This window comes from Dromaius novaehollandiae, chromosome 4, assembly GCF_036370855.1.
Source record: "Dromaius novaehollandiae isolate bDroNov1 chromosome 4, bDroNov1.hap1, whole genome shotgun sequence".
NCBI classification, from domain to species: domain Eukaryota; kingdom Metazoa; phylum Chordata; class Aves; order Casuariiformes; family Dromaiidae; genus Dromaius; species Dromaius novaehollandiae.
The window spans coordinates 14,350,723-14,377,768 of record NC_088101.1 but is presented as its reverse complement, the minus strand read 5'-3'; the positions used below and the strand labels follow the sequence as shown (position 1 = coordinate 14,377,768).

Genomic DNA, 27,046 nt, shown 5'->3' with positions numbered 1-27,046 from the left:
CTGTACTGTATAGCAACGTACAGTATAACTAAGTTTTAATTCAACATTATTTAGGGAAATGTGGAAGAAATGAGGAAACGTAAAGAAGGAATCAGACATCCAATAAAACATGGAAGAAAAGTAAAAATATAGTATAAAGAAGGAAATGAACTATGAGAATAAACACTGAGTGTCAACGTATTTATATTTGAAGTTAGTAGTTCCTCCCTCAGTATTAAAAAAAAAAACTAGCAGTAATGAACTTCTCTATACGCCCAGGTTAGTTATCAGAATATAATACATTCACCACATACTCAGCAGATGAATCAGTGTGCTTGAACAGCAAGTAATAACCTCTTTGCAAATGTGGTTTCTCCCGTTCAATATTCATTCATAAAGTCCAGATCAACAGACAGCATACTTGAAATTGCAGCTAGTCCTGAATAAACAGATACTAAGGGGTAAGTTTTTTTTCCTAGCGATCATGTCTGGCTTTTGTGCTTTGCCTCCTCCTCTCTCACCACTAACTGACTACAAATTTTATTCTAAGAAGTACACTAAAAATCAACAAACAAAAACCATTTTACTACCTTTTAAATTTAATTTTTATTCCATGTTTCCTTGCATGGACTCTTTCAGTAGCAAACAAACAGATTAAAGCTGTTCAGCTCTGATTAGGTCTTACAATAGTCTCAGAATGGCAGTTATGCACATCTTCTCCCAAAAGCTTACCAGATTCTCTCAATCGAGGTATCCATCTGTACTGACATGGAGATTAAGAGTTCCTAATCCACTTTTAAACTCTCTTACTCATAACAAGCTGCTGCTATTACTTTACCCTAATAATGTTTTTGGCAATAAAGTCAGACACAGCATTTTAACTCCCCATGGTGCTGCGCCAACATTAATCAATCCTCACAAAACACCTCTGCGATGCAAGTATCTCATTGGTACAGCTGAAGTGATGAAAGATTCACTACACAAGTTCAGATCACTGAACCTTTAAGTCCCATATCTTTCTTCTGAAAGGTTGATTCAGCTGTAGCCTTTCCTTTTCCTCATTTAATGCCACCGGCTCTTGTGCTGTTCTAAAGTGAATAGAGGAGGAAAGCAGCACCACAGGTCCCTACAGCAATCAGCTTATACAGAGAAGCACGATAACCTTTATCTTAGCATGCATAACTATTAATGCTATTATGGGTTATTAAATTATCTGGCCCTGTTAGAACCCAACTCCAATATTTAACTCTTTGATCTCCACCAGTCAGTCTGCAGTGACACTATCTAATAGAATATGTACCACAATTTAAATTGCAAGAATTGCTTGGGTAAACTGTTTATGTTCAATGCTTCATATAAAACTCCATGAAAAATGTTCAATTACAGGTGGAAAAAAATTTCTCAGCATTATGCTCGGAGTAACATCCAGCATATTAGAATAAACAGGCTGCTCCTATCATTTGCCTTTCTACATTCATTCAGTTTTCATTTCTTAACACAGATTTCAACATTTACCCTAATAAAGTCAAAAATCTTTCAATTTATTGGTTTCTAACTAGTGTTTTCATATTGGATAGTCAGTTATTTGGATGTAAATACAGAATAACCCTACTGTTTTTGGTGGGGTTACTAAAGGTTCATACTAGCCTGAATTTGAAATAAAAGTTTTACACATTATCAGGCTTCTCACTGTATGAGGTGTTTCAAATGACCCGAACAGTGGCCAATAGCGTGCCTATTTAGCTACTGAAGAGCATACGTTTATTTACATGATTGTGCAAAAGCCCTAGCATGTTTTTTGAGCTCTATAATAGCCCACTAGTCCAAAATATAATTTTAGGCTTACTAGATGCTTTCATTTCTGAAAAGCTGCTAGGCATATTGTTCAACATCACTTCTTTGATGATTAAAAAAATATCATACAAACAAATCGGACCTGATACTGAGAGGATTAAAACTCTTGGACTTGTAACTGAGAAGTCTCAACATTATGTCACTTTGTAAATTATTCTCAGGAATAATTGAGCTTTCTTAATAAGTAACAATCAGGGCCTCACATCTTCAAAAACACCAGACCTTCTAGTGTAATCACAAGATTTACCATTTCTGCAAAAGAAAAGAAAGAGAAAAGCCTGTATGTTTCCAAGATAAGTTTCTCAATATGAGTACATAGAAAGGCAAGCAGAGCTGTTTCTCTCTAGGTCAAGAAAAAGACTAAAAATACAGGCCTACATGCAACATTGAACTGCTAGCATTCATATAAAAAAAAGTGTTAACTTAGCAACCTAAATATCAACTTGAGAAAGAATCTGAACATTGGTCAGTTCTGATAAAGTGTTCGGACAACATGTTTATCCAATGTCACCGGACACAGTACAGTGAGACACCAGAAGAGCAGAGTTGATGCATACTGAGGTGACAAACTGGGAGTTTATTTACACCTCTTTAGACCAGTCTTAAACAAACAAATAAAAATACCACTAATATTAGCTGTTCCAGTTCTATTCCCCTGAAAAACTTCTGAACATTAGTATACGCTGTCAGACAGAAAGCTGCAGACACAAACAGAGACTTGAAAAGAAGCAGAGAGCATAATTAAGCAGAAACATGTACTAAAACTAAAATCAAAAAGACAAAGTCAGCTTATTCCTCACAACTGACCTGTGCATATACATTTGCCTTAGCTTTCCAGGTGGTTACAACTTTTACTAGAACACAGGGCTTCTAACAGTGCATGTACATTCTTCCCTGCTTCTTGAAGGAAGAACACAAATACACTGTCAACACTGAAGATGCATTTTGCTGATGATGCTTACAGTTTAGCTGTCTTTTTTAAATTAAAAAAAAAAAAAGAAAAGAAAAAAAGCCCCCTGCTATTTAGCAGGAATCAAGATGTTGCACATGTAATCATCAAAGTATGTAACTTCAGAGGAATATTAGCACATTCACGATGCTTTAACAATACAGCAAGATGCTTTACAACACAGCAAAGTGATCTGTGCTCCCCATTTCTATTCCTTAAGGTATACTGGGTATCAGAGTTACCTGGCCCATTCCTGGTTGCCAAGGCTTAGAATTTGGAAAGAGTCAAAAAAAGTGTGTCTAACTTTACGGATAACATTGATGACGACAGTATTTAATGTTAACATCCTTTCCCAATATTTTGTTAGATCTCATCCTTCAGGGCTTTAGCAATACCAAAACTGCAAGGAATAAAAGCAATACCTACATAGGAGTCAAGCCAGCAAGTCGTCCTGGAGCAATTGCTGCTGGTTACCATGCAAGGCAGGACACTAGATTAAACAGGCCGGGGACTGACCTGTTTCAGACATATCTATTTACTTTGCAAAATGCCTAATAGAAGGTCCACACCTTAACTAAGACAAGCAGTGAAAGACAGCAAAAAGAGGCAATAACACACAGTACTAATTACTCTTAGCTAACTAAGATGATGGAAAATAACTATCATTTCAACTGAATCAATTTGACTTCCCAGGAAATCATTATTTATCATAATCATCAGCTAATCAAGTTTCTGTTTCTGTAAGGTCAAAAAATTTGACTTTAAATAAAAAACAAAGCAAATCTCTTTTAAATGCTGATACCATTCCCTGAAACTACAGCAGATAATGTTTGACAAAAACGTAATTCCAGGTAAAACAAGGTCTGATGCATTTTCTTACTAATAAGGAATTTCTAAAAGTCTGGAAACATCTCTGAGACAGAGCCTGAGAAGTCTAAATTCTTTGAGCTATAACAACTCAGCAGAAGAAAACAAGAATCTTCTTTTTCTTGATTTCATCTGCCATTTTCCTCCTTCCTTGACACCCTCTTTCCTTTCTTACTCTGTCTTTCATTTCTGCGCACGTGGCAGGGGTCACTGGAAACGACAGCCTGTTCTCCTTGAACTGGAGGGGGCAAGATGCATAAAGAGAGGTGCACTCAAACTTGGCAAGCTGCAGTCCCAGCAACTATTACATAACCTGACAGGCCTGCCAGAGCCCAGGACATGCGTTCTACTCATACCTCACCAAATGTGGAGGAGCACAGCACTAAAGTTATGCCTATAATTGGGAGCTGGAGGTGAGGAAAAATCTGTAGAAACAGCAGCCCCGTTTCTGATGTACCAGGGAAAGAGACCACTGGAAAGAAGCATTTCTAGTGCTTCAGAACCACTCAGGAGGAATGGGATTTAATGTACTTGGCAGTAAAAACAGTGATTTCAACAGAGATTTGTGCCAGTTCCTCAGTTCACACAGATCAACGTAGGTCTACCAAAACCCATGGAGCAATGGCGATTTACCCTAATAAAGGCTGTGATCCAGGACAGTATTTTTTGCTGTTGGTGTTAAAGTTAGCTTACTTGGTCCTTGCCTTGTTAATCAATCTGCAAATGAAATCTGAAAGTAAGTAACAATGGTAGTAATCATTTGTCCTATACAAATTCCCAGGTGTACCCACTATCTTACTGAGAACACAATTTGACATGTATGGCTTGGCTTTTCCCCAGACCTTTTTTTTTTTTTTTTTTTTTTTTTTTTTTTGTTACATATCTGTGAAATGGGGGAAAGCCAACTTTGTTAGGCTTTTTTTTTCCCCAATCACTATTTGGAAGATACCCTGCAAATGCTAATCATTCTTTTATTTCTAAGAGTCTTTTTAAAACAACATTTGTATAAAACAGAGGCCTCGAAAGCAGAATCTTAACAGTTTTTAGTTTGAAGTATACTAAGAAAATGTATAGCTGTATTAGCTGTTTTTGAGTGAGGCCTATAGGTGGGCCTATAGATATATAGGAGGCAAAACTTTCCTGGTATATTGTTAGAGGAGAGATTCATTGAGAAATACGCAGGGTGGAATCCTCAAGATAAGAGCTACCAAAAGAGAACAACTATCAAAGAAGGCTGTCACCTCTGACAATAGTCTTTTAAACAGGAAATAATGAGAGGTGGCTAGACACATTCTGCTCTCCTGGCCTGGCCATTTCCAGTGTTCCAGCCCACATTCTCCACCACCAGTGACTTTTTCAATCTCTGAAAACAATTAGTTAATATTTGTAAAGTGCTTTTGGAAAGGTCAAGCACTGTGTAAGCCCTAAATGTTACTGCCATAGTAAGGAGACAGAAAAGATTTCAAATTAATTGAAAAACATATGCTCTATTTTTGTAGAAGAGCAAATACTTGTTCTTAAGTTTTAACCAATCCTACTTTAATTTGTATCACAGTCACAGGGGGAGGGGGGGAAAATCAGTGCAGAAATCTCTCTTCACAAAAACAACGCTCAGTCAAACAGAATGCACAACAATTTTCAACAGGCATGAGTAAAGACTTTCATTGTCCCACATACAGAAATCATGTATGCAAAAGGACATAAGCTTACGCAGATGTGGTATGTTTCTTTACATAACACAAACACTGTGTACATGCTTGCTCAGAAATACAGAGAAGCAAATACACATTCACTGTTTTCCGCCAGTGTCTTTTCTGTGAAAGCCTGTCCAGGTCTCTGATTGAACAGGTTCACCCAGAAAAGCTACAGCTATACAACTGTCATATGGCAAAAAAAAAGCATCATTCAAGGTCAGCAGTTCTGCTGTCGTCCTCTAACACACAATCAAGGGCCTGGCACACTAACTGCACGCACACATACAACACGTCACTATTTCCTTGCCTCTTGGTTTCTCCAATTCCTCTTCACGTGCCCTTAGCACTGCACCTCTACCTGTATTACTCATCACCCACATTTTTCTGATGCAGGCACTGTCAAAGTCCTGAGTATCTTTCTGATGTTTTATATAAAAAAACTGGAACATGGTATTGAAGTAGTTCATAAAAACCATTCCAGGAATACATCTGCCACAGCTGACTGGGCAGAAAAGGATAACCCTTAGAACAGGACACCCCCATCCCAATCCTTCAGTCACTGAAATGCTTGGGACTAGCATGTGACTGGTTGTAAGCAACCAGTGCTTCCACTATCACCAGTTGAGACACAGCATCCAAGCAGTTTTAGCCTATACCCGAAAGACAGCATTGGAATACACACATGCAATATCCTAAACACGTGAGACTTGGCTTCTCCGCGGATGCTGCGTGTTTGCTTCTATTAAACTGTTTTCACTTTCTGACATATTTCATTAGCATAGATTTTCATTCAATTAAGTATTAAACACCATTTTTAATTTAAAATAAATAAACAATCAATATGGGGGGGGCTTTAAGCCTCAAAGTCATTAAAACATTGAACTTCCCACTATGTCATTAGCTGCATATGTCTGCTGAGTTTTTAATCATATTTTGAAGAATAAGAAATCACAGACATGAAAACCACATGAAAGAAATGGCCTCAATCCAAAAGGAAATAATGTATCATACTAAACTATATAACTCAGTAGTAGTTTAATTATAGCTTTCATAATTATACCTTACAACACTATGCTACTATACTATAACCAAATCTCTCATATATATATAGATATATACACACACACACACAAAACCTTTATTAAAAAAGCACTATGCCTGTGCCATACGCTATGAAAGTCAGGAGTTCATAGTCAGCTGAGAAACATGCCATATGTCCTCCATTCACTTCACCCAGTGAAATGCTACCTTGACAATCTTCATAAAAACCCAGCTGTGGCAAAGTGGCGAACAACATATGGTATGCCTTCAATTATCTACAAACTTTTTCAGTTTGTTTTCCCCTTGAAATGCTGATGTGTTTCAATGCAGCTCTTGGCACAAAGATTTCTTTGGTGGAGTTTTGTTTCCATGAAAGGAAGAAAAATTCACACGCTAATGAGAAGTCCTAAAAATATAGAGAATTCTATTGTAATAGAGAATGTAATAGTGGAAATAAATGAGAAAAACCTGTTTACATTAGGGTCTTTGTACTGTGCAGCTCAGACAGAAGACTCAAAGCCCACCTTCTCTTTCTGCGTGTTCAGATTTATGGACGAGGTATTCAGATTTCCACAGCAGTGTGAGAAAACTCCAATACGGAGACACATTCTAACAGTTTCAAGCAATACAGCAACTGTATAAAGTTTCCTGTAAGACTCCAGGTCAGCAATGAACCCATACAGAGGGATATTGAGCCAATACACTAAAACAGGAAAATAAAACTATTTCCCCCTGTAATCTCCAGATAATGATGGACTTTGTTAAACCGATGCCACCCATCTTTCATTTAAGTTGGCTAAAAGAAGCAATTAGATGCACCTTTTCACAATGACATGGAATTCAATGTGAAGCTTTGTCTAACTACGTGCTTGTACAGCCAAGCCTAAGCAGAATTAAGCCATGGTCTCTGAGGGCTCCTCCTGGCACTGAGTGCTAACGGAGGGTAGGGAGTGACTGATTGTAACTGCATGTGTCCACAGACATAAGAGGCAAAAGGCCAGCAGACAGCAAGGAAAGCAGTTCCAAGCTTGTTGCGGGGCTGGAGGGGCATAAGTTTCAAGTTACCAAAATCTATAACCACTCAATTTCTGATTGCCCTTTTTCATTATTACTGTCATTATTCTCAATAAAACAAAACTTTTAAGTGTACTGTTGCACAACAGAACTGCAATCTTTTTGGAAACCCACTTTTGCTAATAATGAAACATACCATGAGGGCTGTGGACACAGGCTAATCATTTGGATGATCCAGAGGACAGCCTGTGGACCATACCTGGCACGTGGGACACTTCCATCTGGCCCGTCACCTGGAAGAGACGCGGAACAGCTGCTCAAGCAATGAACACAGCGCTAGCAGCTGAATGCCTCCTCTTCAACGCAGACAGGCATACAGCATAAATGCTGCTTATGCACGTTTGCTGTTAAGGGCAGAAGGAAGCACTTTTCCAGAACTGGACCCCTCTTTCTACCCCACAAAACTTGGTGATCCTAACACTTGTGCTATATAAAAATAAGTTCCCCATAAAGATTTTAAGCCAAATTTAATTCAATATATAGGCTTACAGAAAACGGTCTTCTATGAGAAAATGAATTGTATCCATATTTATTTTTTAAGTCCCACGGAAACTAATTAAATGAATTAACCTCTCTTCATCAACTTTCTTATTAAGAGATTGTCCTAGTGTGTAAGAACAGGAAGATGGAAGAGGTTAGATCATTTTCCTATCCTAGGCTGTAAAAAAACTGAGAAAATAATTAGCATGAATGGTGAAAAATACTTCTGTATTAAAATTATTGCAGTGTTAAACAGAAGATATCTGGACTGAGCACTCCTTGAAAATAATCATTTCAATACTTCCTGCCTTTTTTTTTTTAATCCTTTTTAGCTATTTCATAATCTCTAAAGGCAAAAATCCAGATGAACATCTTTTATCATCATTTTTGTTGTTGAGTTTGTCTGAATAGTCAAATTTGAAATCTCTAGTTTACACTTTTAATTTCTGCTATAAAAACAACTGAACAGAGTTTTATAATAATATTTACCATGTCCTATTGTGCATCTTAAGAACAACTCTGTTATTCCCAGATTTTAGGGACAAAGCAACCGTGACGAGCATCTCATCAGACCTCAAAGTCTATACAACTTAATTCCTCTGTATGCAGATTGCAGATTTCATAGAATCTCTTGTTACACTTCCAACTGCTAAACTGTAACTAAACACCCTTCTATTTCAAGAAGCTTCCTCTTATATACATGCGTATTTACATATTTGTATTTATCAGGTTTCTTTCCCGCCCCCCCCCCCATTAACCCAGAGAGACCTTTTTTAATCCTTCAGTGTAAAACAGATTTTCTGATTCTTGAATGAGCATCCCTCACTTTTTTAAAACCCTTCCCAAGTCAACATTGTATTTTTCAGTCTAAGGCACCAAACGGATTCATTCCAGCAAGCAGTCTCACTTATGAAATATATAGTAGGAAAAGCACCTCCTTTATTTCTGCTCAGTATTCCTCTATGTAGAGACATATTGCAGTCACATCCCCCTGCATGTCATGGGGATTGGTTAACCACCATTTCATCGAGACAGTGTTTTCCAGATGTAGTTTAATGGTGACCTAAATCTTTGCTTCCTACTCATATGATGTTTAATTTAGCTTATTAAAATGAACACTGTACAACTGACTTAGTTCATCTTATTATGCAGCTCAGATCACTCTTTGAAACTGATTTCCCATTATGTATACTCTACCAACCTTTTTGTTCATCCAGATTCTGAAAGTTTAAGAACTGCTATTTAAAAGAAGTGATGCTAGCATCACAGCCACACTGCTTTTCACACTGTCACCGGCTAAGACACCAAAATGTGACACACACATGCTGTGTAAGAAAGTAAGAGAGATCAGATTTAAACAAAAATACCTCAGAAAGGACTTTTTCTTTCTATGAACACAGTTCAGAGGCAAAACCACTTTTAGCTGTGAGAAGTCCAACGTTAATCTGAAGTCATGTTACAGAATATGAAATGAATTCAGCTGCTGAGAAAGAGTTGCCATCATTTGATAAACCACAAACAAGATTTTCCTTGTCCTGCCACATGGAACAGTGGATTATCAAAGTTCAAAAAACAAAAAGATCAGCAAGATTCCCCTAACACCCAGGATGAGATTTACCAGATAGTGTAATCCTGCATTATCTTGGGCACTGTGTACATAACTAGTTCTCATAAAGACTTTCAGTTCTTGATTTGCACAATTCTAAACACTTACCTGAGGAAACTGCCAGTAAGAGCTTAAGAATGGCCACAGCCCACAATCCTGCCTCACACACTAGCAAAATCCTATTTCCAAGAAGAACATAGGATGCTTCCTCAGAATATGCCCCCAGTCTCCTGCCACTTTCATCTCAGAGAATGATTTCTGCGTACTTGCCCAGTGGATTACTCTTCCATAAATTTGTCCTGTAACATAAATTTGTCCTGTCCCTGAAAACACACAAACTTTTAACCTTCATCACACCCTTTAGCAAGAAGCGTCCCATTCACCTATCCACTGCATGAAGAGCGCATTTTAAAGGAGTTTGTTTTGGAATTAGCAACATCTAATTTCTTTTCATTCACCATGGCCAGTGAAAACTACTAAACACAGCTAATGCACATTAAACATAAAAAACCCTTTACCAATATTTTTAACTGTAATTTTACAACACAACTGATCTTGAGAGGGTACCAATCAGGGAGGCAAAAAGCCTCTAAACCAAAAATCTAAAGACTTGATAATTACACTTTCTGACAGCACTCGTTCCTTCCATCCAGCTGTGTGAATAATTCAAGTTAAGCAAGATCTTCTCTCTTACACCCACAACTTTAAAGGAATTCCACCATGAAATTTAAAATCTTTTAGACATCTATTCCTTCTTACCTGTATCTGAGTAGTGGTGACATGACCAATTTCATGTCTTGAACTAATACTTTATTTAAATACAGCCTATGGGGAAAAAACAGAGCATATCTGAATCTTCAAATGTGAATCAGAACCCCCCCCCCCAAAAAAAAAAAAAATCCAAAAAAGCAAGTGTTGCTGAAACAGTGTTTAAAAATGCTTAAATACGGGGATTGGTCCTCAGATTTTGTATCTGTAGGTTATTCTCTTGATCTCCATCACCTGACTGGTCTGTGCTTTCTAGGGAAAAATGTTGAAACCACAGTAATGGTCTGAATTACTTATGGATTTAGGGAGAGATTAACCCAGCTTTTCAGTAATGATAGCATTTTCTGAAAAGCCCACAGAGGTCATTACCAGCTTTAATGACATATTGTTTATTACATTCAGGACATTGACAAAATGTGATTTAGATGAATGAGGTACTTCAGAATGGAATACACTGCCGTGCATTGTACGCCTCACTCAGTTCTTCAGAAAGAGTCTGTTCCTCCACAGCAATTGCAAGTAAATCATATTCTTTTTAACTGCCCTAGCTCATACACACCATAAAGTAGGAGGAGTTGCCAGAAAGCTGTTGTCTTGTTGGAAGTATAAACCAAACCCCCTCCTGTGGTATCAAATCTAGCAAGAGCTCCCCAACAGACAGAAATAGTAAAGTGTGAGATGAGGACGCAGGATGAACACAATACACAAAAACAGCTGAACAGTACAATCATTGAAGTGGCTGTGATTTGAAGAAGCATTCAGCTGACACCACAAGCAGAGTACAACTAGCCTGTGAGCAGTAAGGTCCTGAGGAGGAATGGGCTGGAAGGCATGTAGTTCCACTTGCTGCTGTTTTTATAATAGACTCGGGACACCTGCTCCTTACCAAAACTTCATTGTGAAAGGTGCTTTTCAGATAAAATAGAAAAAGAAGGTCCCAAATCCAAAGCTGTTATGCTGGGCAACTGAGGCAAAGGATCTGAGAATAGGTACAGTTTTGGTGAAATGCAAGACACATGCTGTTCCACTAGAACGGACAGAGCCAAAAGGACAGACAGAAGATAAATACAGCATAAAAGGTTACAATACACTGGGAGCTTCTCAAGCTGCTCACAACACATCCTTATGGTGAAGGAAGGGAAAGCACCAAGACAGATGGCAGAAACTTTTAAAACCTACTGGTGGGTTGTTTTTTTTTTTTCCCCTTTTGTAATCAGATGTAGCTGGAGAAATTAGCACAACATAGTAAACAGTTTGGGGATTATACTGAAATTCATCTTTGCATGCATCTATTCCTAGACCAATAACCATATATGAAATATACTGTTTCATCTCCAGCGGGGATATGATTCCAGTTTCCATCAAATCTGACTTCTCAGGTAAATGCCATTCAGCAGGAAAACCAAAAGGCCATTAAATGGACAAAGCGAGCCATGCAAACATTCCACTTTAACAAAGCATGCATCTCCAGTGGGTCTTCAATTGATTTGAAACTAGACTCATGATAAAAAATTGCACCCTTTATAAAAGTCTTTCCAGAATGATACAACTGACTATGACCCAGCCTTTCATTACAGGGAAACAGTTTATTTTTATTGCATTGATTAACTAATGGCAACAATCTACTTAACAGAGAGAGAAAAAAAAAAAAACATGGCTAAACATCATCTGAAATAGCAGAGCATATGCTTCACCTAAACATACCACAGTGACTGGTATCTTTCCCTTAATACCATGAGCGGATGCAAAATATGATTCTGCAATTATATTGACTTCGCTAGAAGCATACTTTGAGTAAAGATTGTAGGACAGGGAGTAAAAAGAATTACATTTTGTTCATAATAGCTTTTGACTTGGAAATCCAGAAAACATCTAAGCAGTGTATTCTGCTTAATTTACTTTGATATGTGAAGATTAACTCCAGGGAAATAAAAATAATACATTCAAGGATTCTTTCCACCACCCCTGTAATTGTTTCCATTGTCACAGATTCATTAAATCCCTCTGGCAGAACTCTGAGCATTACAGGTTTGTGGTGTCCCAGATAATAAAATATCCTTTTAAACATAATTTTCCTAAGCAAAAATAATTCATAATTGATAAGTTACAAAAGGTCCATCTAATACGCATACATAATAATCTGACTGCAACTGAAGTGCAACTAACACTGACAAATACAAAACTATTCCAGTGCCAAAGCAAGAACTCCAGTTTAAAAAGGATGCTTCATCTTTGAGTCATTTTGTTGTACCCTGCATACAGGTTCATTGGAATGAAAATTTCAGCTGAGATAAACAGGTGCATTTTTCCGCACACAAGCTCAGCAAATGCTTTTACAGGAACGCAGCAATACACACCTGTCTAATAGAGCAAACCAAGCTAATTTTATGTATAAACATGCCCTTGAATAATCACTATACAGTGCTCTGTCCAACCTGTTTTCAAAAATAAATAACCACATGAGAAGGCTTTTGTTTTTGTTATCATGCCAAACACTCGTACTATATAGTCATTTTTCACAGTCTAGGGCAAACCGCTCTTCAGTATTTATTCTGCATATTATTCTTCACCATAACTTGTGATCAGATACAGTCGAGAAATATATCATGCTTTCTAAGTCTTAGCATAAAGAATGAAGTACTGAAACTTGTAGTTCTGTATGTCTGAAAATTTTTTGTCACAAAGAGTCTCCCTTGCTTTATTTTTATGCTCTTTTCCTACTACAGCAACAAACTATTAAAAATGTTGGTGGGATTGCACACTGCGGTGTATTTGGATTTTGTATTTGCTACAAAGTAGCAAGTGTTAAAATTTTTTTGCCATAGGAAAACATGTCTCTAAAGTTCATTCCTACTTCTCAATGTGCCTCCTTAAACTAAAGATAGCAGAGATATGTTAAATGGCCATATAACATAGTTTACTGGTTTCCCATCTTCAGCTGGATATCTGTTGTTGTGATCTCGCCTTTAGTTTCCTACGCTATGGCCAGCCAGATATACAATTCTCTATGCTGGCATGTCTTCTGCTCTTTTTCCAAGCATTTAGTAGCACTAGTTCAAAGGAAAAAAAAACTAATCTTCATCTTCTTTTTGAGGGTATTTCAGAAGGGTTTGTATGGGCTTCCCCCTATCCTTTGTCAACACTATGCAATGAAAAAGTCAAGTGTGGCCTTCTCTGTTTCCGCTGACAGGTTTGCTGGATGCCAAAGACGACAGACCAACTCAAATACAGTACCTTTCCAGACAAGAGCTCCATAACAAAACAAGACAAAAGTTGTTCAACAAATGCTCCATACCTGCAAGATGCTTCCCTGAGGGCTTCAGGTGGGTAGGTATTAAAAACAAAAACAAAGACAAATCTTCAGGTAGTGTAAATGGATACAGCAACATGGGCTTAAACAAATCCATTCTCACCAGGCAGGCACTGGTCCAGTGCTCTGAATGTGTTCCACCCTACACTTTTGAAAAAGGTTGTATAAAAATAACCTAGGGGGATGGAGGAAGACCATCAAAAGAAAACCTTAAGCAAATCTCTCAGGCTTTTTTTTGCCCTCACATATCATTACGAGTGCCAAATCTAACAAGACCTAGCTTCCTATGGATTTGCATGTCGTGGTTAGTCCATCTGAATGTCTAAGAAGCTACCAGCACACATACAAGATTCCCCTCCCAGGTTGACCCCTGGATCCTGAAGAGAATGAGCTTACCAGAACAGCTCTTCTCTCAACTAGAAACCCTCAGATTTCATAAAACTTGCTAAAACTGAACTAGCTTTGAGACTTCCATCCTTTTGTCAAATACTGCTGAAAGCAACCAACAAGTTCAAAAATATCTGGTGGGAATAAATATACAAAGGACACACAGAGACAGCAGGACAGCATAAGTCTTGTTTCCAGCTGAAAGCAGGATAAGCTATTTTCATGTTTTTATTTATCCTCTGAGCATCACAGAATTTGCCACAGGTTTGCAAGCCTCCATTTTTGATTTCCAAGACAGAAACAGGTTCAAGAAGAACAGAGGAGAATCAACAATATACCAAGGGAAAGGTGCTAGAAGCACTGCAGTTCAGAAGCTACTACGCTGCCTGCCTTCTCCATGTTTCTTTCACCAGGCCCTCAGCAATCACTGCTTAGAATAAGGCCAAACAGGAGCTACCAGCAGTAAGTGCATCTGGCTCCACTGAAAGCAGCAGTACTACAGCAGTAATGCTAGCTGCGGATCTAGCTCCGTAACACACACCAACACACACTTGTAAACAGCTTTTAGTTTATGACTTACTAAAACAAGTTGTTCCACAGATTCAGCGTGTTGACTCTTTCTACTAGCTAAATTAGATAGAAATAGTAGTTTCTGAAAACTGGTATGAAAAACCTCAGATGGGCAAAAACTTAGTTCAGACTACTGAATCTTCGGGGGGGGGGGGATGGGAGGGCCACATGAGCAGGGAGCATCTTCATGATCCTTTCAAGCCTCCCTCAAACCCTTGACTTCAAACAGTTGTTCAGTTCCTCACAGTTCCTCACCAATAGGTCTCATGCCTCTCTCAAGCTGTTCTGTGTCATGTCAAGTCTTGTTTTATTTAGACTATATAAACTCTTTAGGCCGAGGACTAAGTGTATATTTAGAAAATGCTGCATAAAGATATAGTGCTGTGTAAGTGTTTTGTAATTTCTCTAGCGCTCAGCTTCAGCATTTTGGAAGTTATATGCATTGTCCTGGGCAACTGCAAACTGTAAGGAACAGAGAATCATTAATTTGAGTTCAGTTGCTTCAGTTCAGACATAACATTTTTTTTCCTTGACTATTTTCAAAGCACGTAGAATCACAGTAAACTTTGATGAAGACAATAACTACACTGTAGGATCACAGTTGAATTTAAATGAAAGCAAGAAATAAAATAGAGAAGTCCTCTAAAATTCTACCAACAGTTACAACAGTAACTCCTTGCTTACCTTCTTCAATCAATATTGTCATCCCAAGCCCCTATGAAACTAAGGGTATGAACTAAGGTTGCGAGTATTGCCAACATGCACATTTCAGGAACATCTTGCACATAAAGCACTGAACTTCCTAAAAACAGGAGATTATTTTTGTTATTTTCTCTCTCCAGTTACTAACTTTTTAGAGGTCTGAGAGGGAATTTTAAATTATCTTGTCTGTGAACTTAACTACTTCTGGATTTTACTGAACAAAAACAATTAAATGATGATTAAAACCCTTCCCCCCCCCCCAACCTTTACACAACATTCGCTATTCCACATCTAGAACAGAGCCTAATTTTCAACTGAAAGTACTGAAACCTACCTTCTAACTTTCACAAAGACTGTATGTATGTATACACATAGACACACACCCCTGCTACCACTTTTAGTTTGAAACCACTATATGTATAAATTGTGTGCCCCCTGACCAAGACGTTTCTGATGCATAACCACATTAGGCCTTAGCTATGCCACATTAAGTGGCTACTTGCATGCTCCTAGCTCATACCGAATATTAAATGAAGCAAGTTTAAACCGTTTTTTCTGTATGTTAAAGATGTACATGAGTATTCCAGAGCTGCACATGTGACAGTCTAAAACAGCCCTATAACTTCAGTTCTGATTTCTGCATGTTAAAAAGTTCTATCTAAAACAAAACCTACCATTAACAGACTAAAGTCCCTATTTGTCCATCACTCCCTTATTAAGGGCTCTGAGCTAGTACTGAAGATCGGTGTGAAATTTGCTGAGACATCATCCCCTACCCCCTGCCCCCGGTCAGCCACCAAAAAACATATTTGACCAAGACCAGCATGTTAAAATAAGGTCTGAGACAGAGGATAGGGATTACCCTGTGGCTAATCCCTGAATTTCTTCTAACAGCCTTTTTAGGGTAGAGTAGAACAAAGACATAGAGCTGGGAGAACCTAACAGCCAGTTTTTCTTTTATTCTCTACCACTTCTCCTTTGCCTCTTTTTCTTCCCCCATCTCAGCAGATGCCCAAGAGTCTACCAGCTGTAAAATACAGATTAGCAGATAGAAAGAAGCTATTTGTGGTACCAACTTCAATAGTTGATCAACTAGTTTCTCTATATTCCTCATCCTCTGAATATTTAAAAACCAAGAAAGCCTTTAACATCTCTCGTCTTTTTAAACTCAGCTCCAGCTGGACTTTGTAAAAAAACTAGAAATATCCTATTTCCTACCTGATATGGTGCCCTTGCCTAATTCCTGTTAGTACAGAATAGGTGCCTGAGAGTTTCTTTTCAGAGGCACTGAATTTACTTATTCATGTCAATTGAATCTGAAGTTTCTTGACCACTCTGAAAATCCTATTCCTATTGTTCCGCACTCTCAACACATTTTAAGAAAATTTTTGATGACTTTATTTAGTGGTATTGAGAATTCAATGATCTAACAAAAACCATGAGGACTAGGCAATGCTTAGTAACTTCTCAGAAGTGAGTCCATTGAAAAAAAAATGTTGCACAAAGCAAACCTATTCAAAGAGAACTGACATGAAATTATTACTGAAGGGTAAAATCAGTGCCTCATTCAAATCAATAGTTTTGCTGCTGGCTTATGGGGCTAAAATGTCTCACAGAACTTGCAGTTTATACATAAAAAGCTGAGTTCAAAACACTAACAAATAAGGCAGACTGAGTTTTCTGCCCACAGCATAATTACCACACTAACTGTAGCTAAAGGACACTAGAAAATCCACATAAACACACAAAACAAAAACATGTTATTTTGCTACTTACAGCGAGGACAGTACCCACCATCACTTTTGCACATCACGTTCCTTGTACCCCATCTATTTTTACATTGGAAAATGGCAAAAACAACAGCGAATAGGAGATATCTACATTTTTATCCCATCCAAGATTCCCCAGCACCTCATTAATCTCTAACAGAAAAAAATGTATGCAGAACAATTAAGCTGAATGCATCCATAAAGTGCCGCTGGAAGACGCACGTGTATGCTTTCACATATTACACTATTTTTTGCAAACAGTAAGTAGTCATCCAAAAAGGGATTATACTATAACCTTTGCACTTCTGTACATATACTGAAGCTAATGTCTGTGTTGCATGATGTGAGTTTCCTATAGATACTATAGGTTCCAGCAATACTTGTTTTAAATATTTAAGTAATATTACTCAAATTTAACATGCATTGATACATATTATCTATGGCTAGTTTATCACTTTAAGCACAACTGATGCCTTGCACTCACAAATGGAGGCATGATCTACTCTCAAAGTATTTTGAGAGGTCTGTGAATCTGAAAGAATGTACATTGACTTGCAGAATCACTTTGCTTTAAATAAAGATGGTGAAAGCCATATCATTTTCCCTGTGGCCATTTTCTGTCGGTCATTTCCGTTCAGAGATCTCAAGAGAAAAAAAATGTTAATATATCACTGGAAGAATCTGCTTACCAAGACAGTTTATTAATATTTCTGAATAACACAAATAAAATTACCATGTTAGCACCTACATGATTTCAGTATACACATTACATTCTTTTCAAAAACATGTGTGTTCTCCCTGGTAAACTGTGATAAACAATAAAAATAAATACTATTTGCCTTGCACAGACTAAAGTAATAGGTATGGTGACTACTAATACAGAAAATGAAAGGCAACCTTATTTTTGGCAAGATTGTTATTCTGTTTCCATTGTACTTGCCACACAACATGTTCAGTTGGTCATCAAGAATCAACTTGTAAGTATGTTTTTAATTCTCTTCTTAAAGTCGTAAAGCAGCAATAATACCTGTTAAAACGGTCACCAAGGCCCCATCCAAACCAGTAGCAGTTCTGGCACTCTTTATATGGCCAAAACTCACTTCACCCTTCTCCTCCTCTCCATCCACCGGTCGTACAGTTAGAAAAAAAAAAAATGTATGCAATACACACACACACACACACACACCAGACAGTTGAACGGTTGAGCTGTATGCTCACAGTATAATTACTGAAGCTACAAGACACTGAAGAACTAGGACTCACCTAGGATACAGAGCAAAATACAAAGGATTTACAAAATGCTGTTATTTGGTTACTTTTGGAGGGAACAGAGCCTGCCATAATCACTTGAGCATACCATATCCCTTTTACCACATTCTGGCTGTACTACTCGACTCCATAATACAGCGAGATTAAAAATAGATTTTTCTTTTTTAGGGTCTGATTTTGCTGGTCATCATGATATGTTAACACCATTAGAAGGTAACATTTGCATTGATGTTATTGCCTCAGAGGTTCTGCCTCAAATTATAATATAATATGGTATAAACTATGTCACAAGCAATACCTGGATGAGAAACCTGTTGAGCATTTCCACACTCTCGGCCAAATCTAAATCACACTGTGCTATACAAAATTGGTACATCACTTAAGAGCTGATGTTGTCCCACTAAAACATTTGAAAAGATCACATCGAGATGGTGCATCAAAGCAGGAACAGAAAAAAGGCCCAAAAACAAGAATGAAAGAAGCAAAAACAAAAAAGAAGAAAGACAAAGCTGTGAATGCACTGGAATCAATATATTTTCAGAAGCATTGATTTGCACTACAAAACCTATGGGCAAAGAATATTTTTAAAGCTTCCTTCCAGTCTGTTGCAACTGGTTCTTCACATGGGAAGACAGCTGTGACCCTCAGAAGCATTACTGAGCAGAGGATCTCAAATTCCTGTTATACTAGAGCATTATAAAAAATTAAGTGGTATTTTCTTAAATAATGTAAAAGTGTCATTGCATTCCAAAAGTGGCTGCTCTCTCTCAAACTTAATAACAAAACAAAACCGAGGGAAAGCCTTTTCTCCTACACTGAAAAAAAAATCTGTTAATAATTAATCTTTATAGAGAAAATGATGCATAACTTTATGCCCAAATCCTGCAACTGTATCTCTAGGAAGTTTCCACAGCTATGCTAAATTATCAAAAACACTATACCAATATGGTTAAGTCATTAGGACAGTACTGTGAGAGCTGGGATACATGGTCTAGTTCAACTGTCTTCTCTATCACAAATCATCTGTATGACTTCAACCCACTCACTGGTTCAATTCCCCAACCAAAAAGTAAGAAAATAATTACATATTCATACCTCAGAACTCAAAGGGGTTTTCACAGCAATAATTAGGGCAAAAAAATAGTACCACCTGTAGACAGGTTAGTACACCTAGATACAGAAACCTTCTGGAACACCTATCAAGACTAGCTTTTAACATCAATACAGAAACATCATTATTCAGATCTTACAATACACCTCAATAATGTATTCAGGGTCTTTTTTATTGTAGTTATTTTTGTGTAGAATTACAAAATGCATGCAACAGACTATAATGCAAATACTTTAAAAATGTCATGCTTTTTCACATCCAAGACTATTCTGCATTTAGTGTTTTGCTTGCCTGTGGTTTCCGTTCTCTTACACTACGCTCATATGTTTCATATGACTATCATGTATAAGGCAGATGACATTTCAGATAAAAGCAGTAGCCTCTGTGTGAAGCACACTTTGTTGCCATACAATGAAGAAACCATACAACAGTTGTCAATCATGGAGCCTGACAGTTTATATTATCTAAGTGATACACCCTGCCATGTACAGTGACAGCAAGTCAAAAAGTAGTAAATAAAAATAACTACATGTTTACCTAGCAAACAGCTATGCAGGTTTTTAACACAACTGCATGTAAAATATACGGCTGCACCTTCCGTTATCTCAAAGTTATAGGCCCTTGCTGAAGTATAGGAATATACATGAAATGTTACAAGTACAAATCATGCTACATGTACTATTTTAAGTGTTTAGGAATGCTGTATTTTTTAAGTCATCTTACACAGCCAACACATTCAATAGCTAGTCTTACACAAAAACATGTCAACTCTACCAAGATAACAGTTTACTATCATTGTAGAAAACCACCAAAGAAATCTAACAATGAGGAAAAAAACTGATGAATTTGCAAAGCTATTGCTCGAGTTACAAATCCAGCGCGTGCGTGCATGTGTGTTTCAATTTTTTTTCCCCCTCTATGACTAACCCCCTCATTTCAGCAGAACTTCTTGCAAGGCAGAAACCTAAGGCAGTGAATTTTCAAAGTCCAGACAAGCCTTAACTTCTGCAATATCCAGGATACACTTCAGTTCTTGCCCCTAACAGGTTGCCAATTCTTTCAAAAATAGGATTTACAGCTCTTACAAATTGGTAACCTGAAGCATCTATAAGGTTCCCTTTCCACGAATACTTTCTTTGATACACAAAAGTTACTTCATCTGACGCTTCACCTTTATTAATCAACCTCAGAAAAACCACCATACAGTTTCCACTTCTCACCTCTTCTCAAAGGTCTCTAATATCTGGAAAATACACAGCCACCTTACATTAGAACATCTCTGGAAGTACAGTGGTAGTAGTAGACAATCCAGGAACTAAAACTCCATGCAAATGTGATGCCCTGAGAATGTGCAGATTTTGATGTTTTTCAAAATGTACCAGTAAGTTTATTTTAACAAAATACTTTTCCAAAAGACTTATAGCTCTGCGGTGTACAACTATACCTTAAAACTGTACATTGACCCTACTTGATTCGGACCTCTCAACTACTCCAGAAGCCCCAGTCACTTCCATAAACCTTCACAGAGGAGTAGTAATTTGTCCAGATGGAGCAACATCCCCATGTCTTTTCTATAATTTATGAAACCACTCATCTAGCAAACAAAAAACATGGCCAAATTTACCACAAGTTATTCAGTGCCCAGCTATTAACTACAAAGGCTCATGTAGGAATTAAGCTTGAATCAGGAAGGAGAATTCCAGCCATGCACACACAACACATGCGGCATGAGAGCTCACACTCTCACGCAACCATATGCTGACCTGAGGATAAAAGGCAACTCTTCCTCAGCACCTACTGTGACTAACAGACTTCAACACCAAATGCTTTCTCTTCGTGTAACCCAGACACAGTGCACACCTCCATAGTCTCTGATTCCAAGTCCTCCTTCCAGAACAGCCCCATGTCTATTACTCAGGCCTGCACCAAGCTCTCCAGAAGGCAGGCCCTTCCTAAACCAATGTGCACAAGCTATTCCAAAAAGTCCTGCCAGGGAATACAATGTGGGGCTTTTGGATTCCACCCTACAGGCTGACAGACAGCAACCCCACTGAATTAAATTCATGATGAACTGCCTGAAAAAGTTGCTGCAAGAATCCAGTTTCCCTCCCAGTGAAACTGGTGAAATTCTTCTGAACTTTCACAAGCTTCAGCAGAATCTGGATCAGTCTCTATGATAAAATACCTAAATTACTGTCACCAACTTTCACGTTGTATCGGGTAGTTTCCATTTTTATCTATCTACTTCTTCTTAAGAAGAAAAAAAAAAGGAACAGGAACATCCTGGCAACCCAGAGACGAGTGAGTCTTCTTTTTAGAAAATGAACAAAAATTGAACTACAAGGAAAACATATAAACAGTAAACTGACATCTGCCCAATCTCTTTGCATTTCCCAGTGCTGAACTGATGAGATCCAGGCAGCCTTTACTAGAGCAGAGGACCTGAATTTGCCGCTATTTCTCAGTTGGGTATATTTGCTCACATAAGCATGACGCAAACTAGAAGGCAGAAACATAGGTTACGACTGCAAACTGAAACGCCACAGAGACGCTTGCACTATGGATTCCTGTGGGTAAAGGAACTCCAATCTGCAAGACAGTATCCCCCTGTCTGTAAGGCACACACTTCCAACATATCCTGGACGGTCATGTAGTGCCTTCTCCTTACACTGTGCTGCCTGTTTAGGGAATGCTGCTCTCGACTCAGGATGCTAGAGAAGAAAAACAACTTTGGGATGAACAGAGTCATCGACACATCTTTAATACAACTTTCTAAGGCTAATCCTTCCTCTGGCTTATTCCAGGACTGAGTCAGCCCTTAGCATTTTCATTTCTAAGAAAACATTCTTGAAATATTTTTTTTTACTGCTTCTGCAGTAATCCTCAGTCCTACAACGGCCTCTAAAACCAAGGGTCAGGCAAGTCCCTACGGAGAAGATGACCAATGCAAAACATGTTTATGTATTATTATTACTTCTAGCTAGATAGTAACAAATCTTGCTGCCCTTTTTAATAATTGCATTTTACTACAGAGACACAGTACCACATACAATAAAGAGTTGTAAAGAGGACAAGAATCTTCCTGAATGGTTAGGCGCAATGTCTTTGCTATCGAAGCTTTTTTACTTCATTAATATTTCACTTTTATATATTCCTCAGCTGCTTTTACAGCATGTTCCTTTCTCCCCTTTTTAAGTATGAGCAAGAAGAATTGTTTGAAGTAACTAGTAGACCTTGCCTCGTATCGCCCCCTCCATGCCCCTTGAGAGTTTAACACTTCAAGTACAATATACATGTGATAGAAAAACACATCTGGCATGGAAAAGGATAAGAAGGATAAGAAGAGATTTTTCAAGTCTCCCTTTTAGTTACATTCAACTATAAAGGTGTGCAAAAATAAGTTTACCACAATTTTTTTCTGTGCCGAGATGCTTACTGACAATCTCAAAGGAGACAGAGCCACAGAGCTGAGGGGTTCCCTTCTCCATGAGAAAGCAGAACTACCCCGTTCACTCATTAGCAAGACAACTCTCTCCAACTTTCTTTTCCTTGCAGAAAAGTGAAAGATCACCTCTTCCAGCCAGGGGAAACAACACAAAAATTATGCAGAGAAAAGCATAGGATTTCCACAAATCTTATCCATAATGAGTAGTACCATCTCCATCTGCTCTACCTTTTAAGTGTACCATGCGTTTTTGGAAAACACTGGCAGCATCCTCCAGCTCCTGCCTCCGAATCCAGCCCCATGCAAAGGCTACACATCACCATCCAGTGACCTGGCCCTACCCATTCACATATTTCTGAAAACCCTTCCTGCCACCCCCCCACGAGTTAACTGCAGATGCCTTAATAAAAGAGGGGGGGGAAGGGAAGAGGGGGAAAAAAAAGAAAAAAAAAACCTGATTTTCTTCCCGTTTACCTGCAGCAGCGAGGCAGGAGCTGACCCTCAGAGGCGCGCCTGCCGCGGCACCGGCTCCCCTCGGCGTGCCCCGCCGCAGCCAGGGCCCGGCAAGGCTCCGGGGATCACCGCCGGCCCGCAACGCCCTCGGGGCCTCCCTCTCCAGCGCCGCGGCCCCGCACCGGGCCAGACCAGGGACCGCCCCCCGTGACACCTGCGGCCGCCGGGCCCCTGCCACAAAGCGGTTTGTGCCCGTACCACCTCCCCTCGCCGTGCCGCTCTCTCTAATCCCAGGGAGCGGAGCTCCCGGAGATCAGCGCGGACCTGCGGCACCGGCAGCGCCGATCCTCCGGGTCAGCCGCGCCTCGGCCCGGGGGCCGCCGCCGCCGCCCCACGGTGGGGAAGGAAAGGGGAGACCCCGCGCTCCCGGAGCGACACCCTCCCGCATCACCTCAGCGCCGGGGGGGCGGGGGGGGAAGGCGTGAGGCGAGGCGCCCCCCTAACCGCCGCGCGCCCCTAACCGCCGCGCGCCCCTAACCGCCAATAGCCGCGCGCGCCCCGCAACGGCTGCGAGCCCCCCGCCAACCGCCACGCGCCCCGCAACGGTCGCGCGCCCCCCACCAACGGCCGCGCGCCCCCTGCCAACCGCCGCGCGCCCCCCGCCAACGGTCGCCCCCCGTCACCTCCCGCCGCGACCGGCGTGTCAGGAGCCCGGCAGCGCCCCGCGGCCTGGGCCGGCTCCCCGCGGCCACCGCGCGTGTCACGGCCCCGCCAGCGGGCGGGCTCATCCCGGCGGGGTTGCCCGGGGCTGGGCGCAGCCGCCACGGCGGCGGCAGGGCCGGGAGGACGCACTACCTGGCCGGGCTCCTCCAGCGCCCGGGGCGCTTGCAGTCTGCTGGGGGGAGGCGGGCGGGGGGCTGGGAACCCTCCTAGCCCCCCTCCGGCGCCGCCGCCACCTCCTCCGCCTAGGGACTTGCTCAGCTGCTTTCTGTGAGCCTCCGCCACCCTCGGCGCGGGGTGAATAATCCGGCCGGAGCGACGGCGTCCAGGTCAGTCAGGCAAGCAGGCAGGCAGGCATGTTGTGGCCGTGTGTGTGCGCGGCGGGCGGATTGGCGGCGGGTGGGGAGAGAGGGAGTGGGCGGGGGCGGGCCGGGGCGGCGCTTCCGCGTGTGTGTCTGTGTGGTGTGGGGTGTTGGGGGGGGGGGGGGTGCCGTGCGCTGCGCTGCGGTGTGTGTGCGCGACGCGGAGGGTATGCGAGGGTGTGTGTGTGAGGCGGTGTGAGTTGCCTGCGTGATGTGAGGGTGTGGGGTGTGCTGCGGGCAGTGCTTGTGTGTGAGGTGAAGGGACTGTGTGTCCCTACGCGTGTGTGGTGTGCTGGGGGGGGGAGTCTGCGTGTGTGGCTTGTGCGTGCGTGGGGGGCGTGTGCCGTGTTTGGGGGGGTTGACGTGTGTCTGTGTGTGTGTCTGTTTGTTGGGGGGTAGTGATATGTGTGTGTCGGTGCACGTGTTTTCGGGGGGGGGGGGGTGCGTATGTCTGGACGTGCCCCTGTGTACCCGTGTGTGTGTGTTGCCACCTGCCGGCGAAGCCCCCGCTGCCGCGGCGGGACCGCGAGGCGGGCAGAAGGGCGGCGGGGGCCGCCCGGGCCGGTCAGCCGCGGGGCCGCGGGAGCCTCCTCTCGGCGGGCCCTGAGCCAGCGCGGGGGTCGGGAGCTGCCCCTCGAGCCTCCCCAGCGGAGGGGCAAACACACCGCGGGGAAAAAGGCCGAGTCGCCCAGGCAGGAATTCAGCTCTGCTCCAGCGTAGTTACGCTCACCATCTGCTCAAGGATTTTTTCCCGTAGGGTAGTGGAACAGTCTGATTTCACTTCCTCATCCTCTTTTCAGCGACGTGTTTGGTAATTATTTCTCAGTTGCTCTTCTGAACCTATCACAATCCAGGCACATGGTCATACTTTAAAAAGGAAAAAGGGAGCAGCATTTAAAAGGCAGATACCATACCAAAGGCGAGGTTTCATCTGCATCAATGTAAACGCAGGAATGGTTCCCCTGGAATATTGGGTCAGGGCAGGGGTCAATTACACACCACTTAGTGTAACGAATTAAGTTGCCAATTCCATTCAAAACAGAAGCAGAGAAATAACAGTGTTTTATGCAACTAACATTTAAGGGATGTGATTGAATTTTCATACTGTGGGGAAGGGGAGGGGGTTGTCAATTTATAGAGGATCATTCCTGCATCCCTTCTCAAAGTAAACTATCTTGCCTCAGTAGAGACCTCACTTGAGTATATACTTGAAAATCATATGAGCAATGATTCACAAAGGCGAAAGACTGCAGATATGCATTCTGTGCCCTCATCTTGCAAAAAAATAACATGCATAACTATGCACTTAAGTATCATGTTGGCTTTGCAAACTTAAGTTTTCATGGGAACAAACTGTTCTTTATTCTGTAGTGTCATTCCTCATTCTGAAACTGAAGACAAATTTCTAACACTAAAAGAAATTTTAAATTTTTGGCTCACAGTGAAATGCAGATCGGAACAAAGTCAATGAGAGTTTTGCAGAATTTGGAGTAAATTCTATTTCTATAAAACATATGCAGCTTAATAGCTATGGTAAGGCCTATTTCTACTGAAATTCTAAACAGGAATTGCAGGAGAATGCAGGAGTTGTGTCTGATCAGACTTGGTGTGAAAGTGTCAGGAAACTGAAGGTTTATAAACATGTCTTTAGAAAAGATAAACTTTAAAACAAGTGAGTTCACCATATGTAATTGTTTATAAATATAACTGTGTCAATCAGTCATATGTTTAAGATTGTTCTGTGAAATGTAATGACCGAAACTAAAGGTGTGTCTGTTACCTTATCCTGTTTCTTCTTGGGCTAGATAACAAACCTAAATCAGGTAATATGTTCTACAGTAAGTTGTAGGGGAATTACATAGCACACAGTAGGACCACAACAATGCCACAGGGATAGAAAGAAAGACTTTTAGTAGCCCATGTTGCACATTAACAAGGCTGAAAAACCTTGTGTGACACCATCTCAAGAGAAGTTTTTCATTATTAAAAGTACCTATCTTCCCAAGTCATGAATATCAAACAAGAAAATGCAGTAGACAGACAGTTTTATTGAGAGCCAGTACACAACTCAGCAAAGCATTTAAGCATGTACTTAACCCTATGTGCATGAGTAGTCTTGATGAAGGCTAAGATTTTTCCCATAACTGAAATTGTGTGTCTGCTTAGCCTCTCTATTAAACTTATACAGCCTTGAAGTTAAAGGCAGAGGAATAAGCATTTTGCTGAATCAGGATTCTCCTAAGAGTCTCGCATGTTTTTCCCGCACAGTCTTTCCCCCTCCTCCTTCTTCCCTGGTTCAGCAAGAGATTCTCAGAGCCTTCTTACGGTTAACTCTGATTCTCCAGCACGTTTCTATAAGCTCTCCTGTCTGCTGTTGCCCTGAAAGGTGAGCCCCTGTGATCAAGCAGCACTTCCAGACAAACTTGCAAGTGATGCTTCTAGTGAAGCAGGCGAGGCTTTGATCAGTGCAGTGACACAGGCAGAAGAACAACAGCCAGCAGCTAGAGGTTGTGCAGAATAATGGCAGCTTTCTGAACACTAAATTGCATTCTGGTGAATGGGGGAAAAAAGTCCCTGTTGTAACAAGTCGAAGCATCAAGCAGCTCTGTGATGAAGTAGGTTGCTTGCTGAGACAC

At 40.6% G+C, this 27,046-nt stretch overlaps 1 protein-coding gene and 1 long non-coding RNA gene across 3 annotated transcripts in view; one reads left to right on the top strand and one right to left on the bottom strand.

Moving 5' to 3' along the window:
- Window positions 1-24,314, bottom strand: part of CCSER1 (coiled-coil serine rich protein 1) — a 712,792-nt gene extending 688,478 nt beyond the window's left edge. For both annotated transcript variants that reach the window (XM_026101188.2, XM_026101190.2), the window contains exon 1: window positions 24,184-24,314. The gene's annotated coding sequence lies outside the window, so the exon portion shown is untranslated. The remainder of the gene's footprint in view (window positions 1-24,183) is intronic.
- LOC112983827 (uncharacterized) overlaps window positions 24,254-27,046 on the top strand; it is a 37,895-nt gene continuing 35,102 nt past the window's right edge. The window contains exon 1 of the long non-coding RNA XR_010388884.1: window positions 24,254-24,377. This is a non-coding gene — a long non-coding RNA (uncharacterized LOC112983827). The remainder of the gene's footprint in view (window positions 24,378-27,046) is intronic.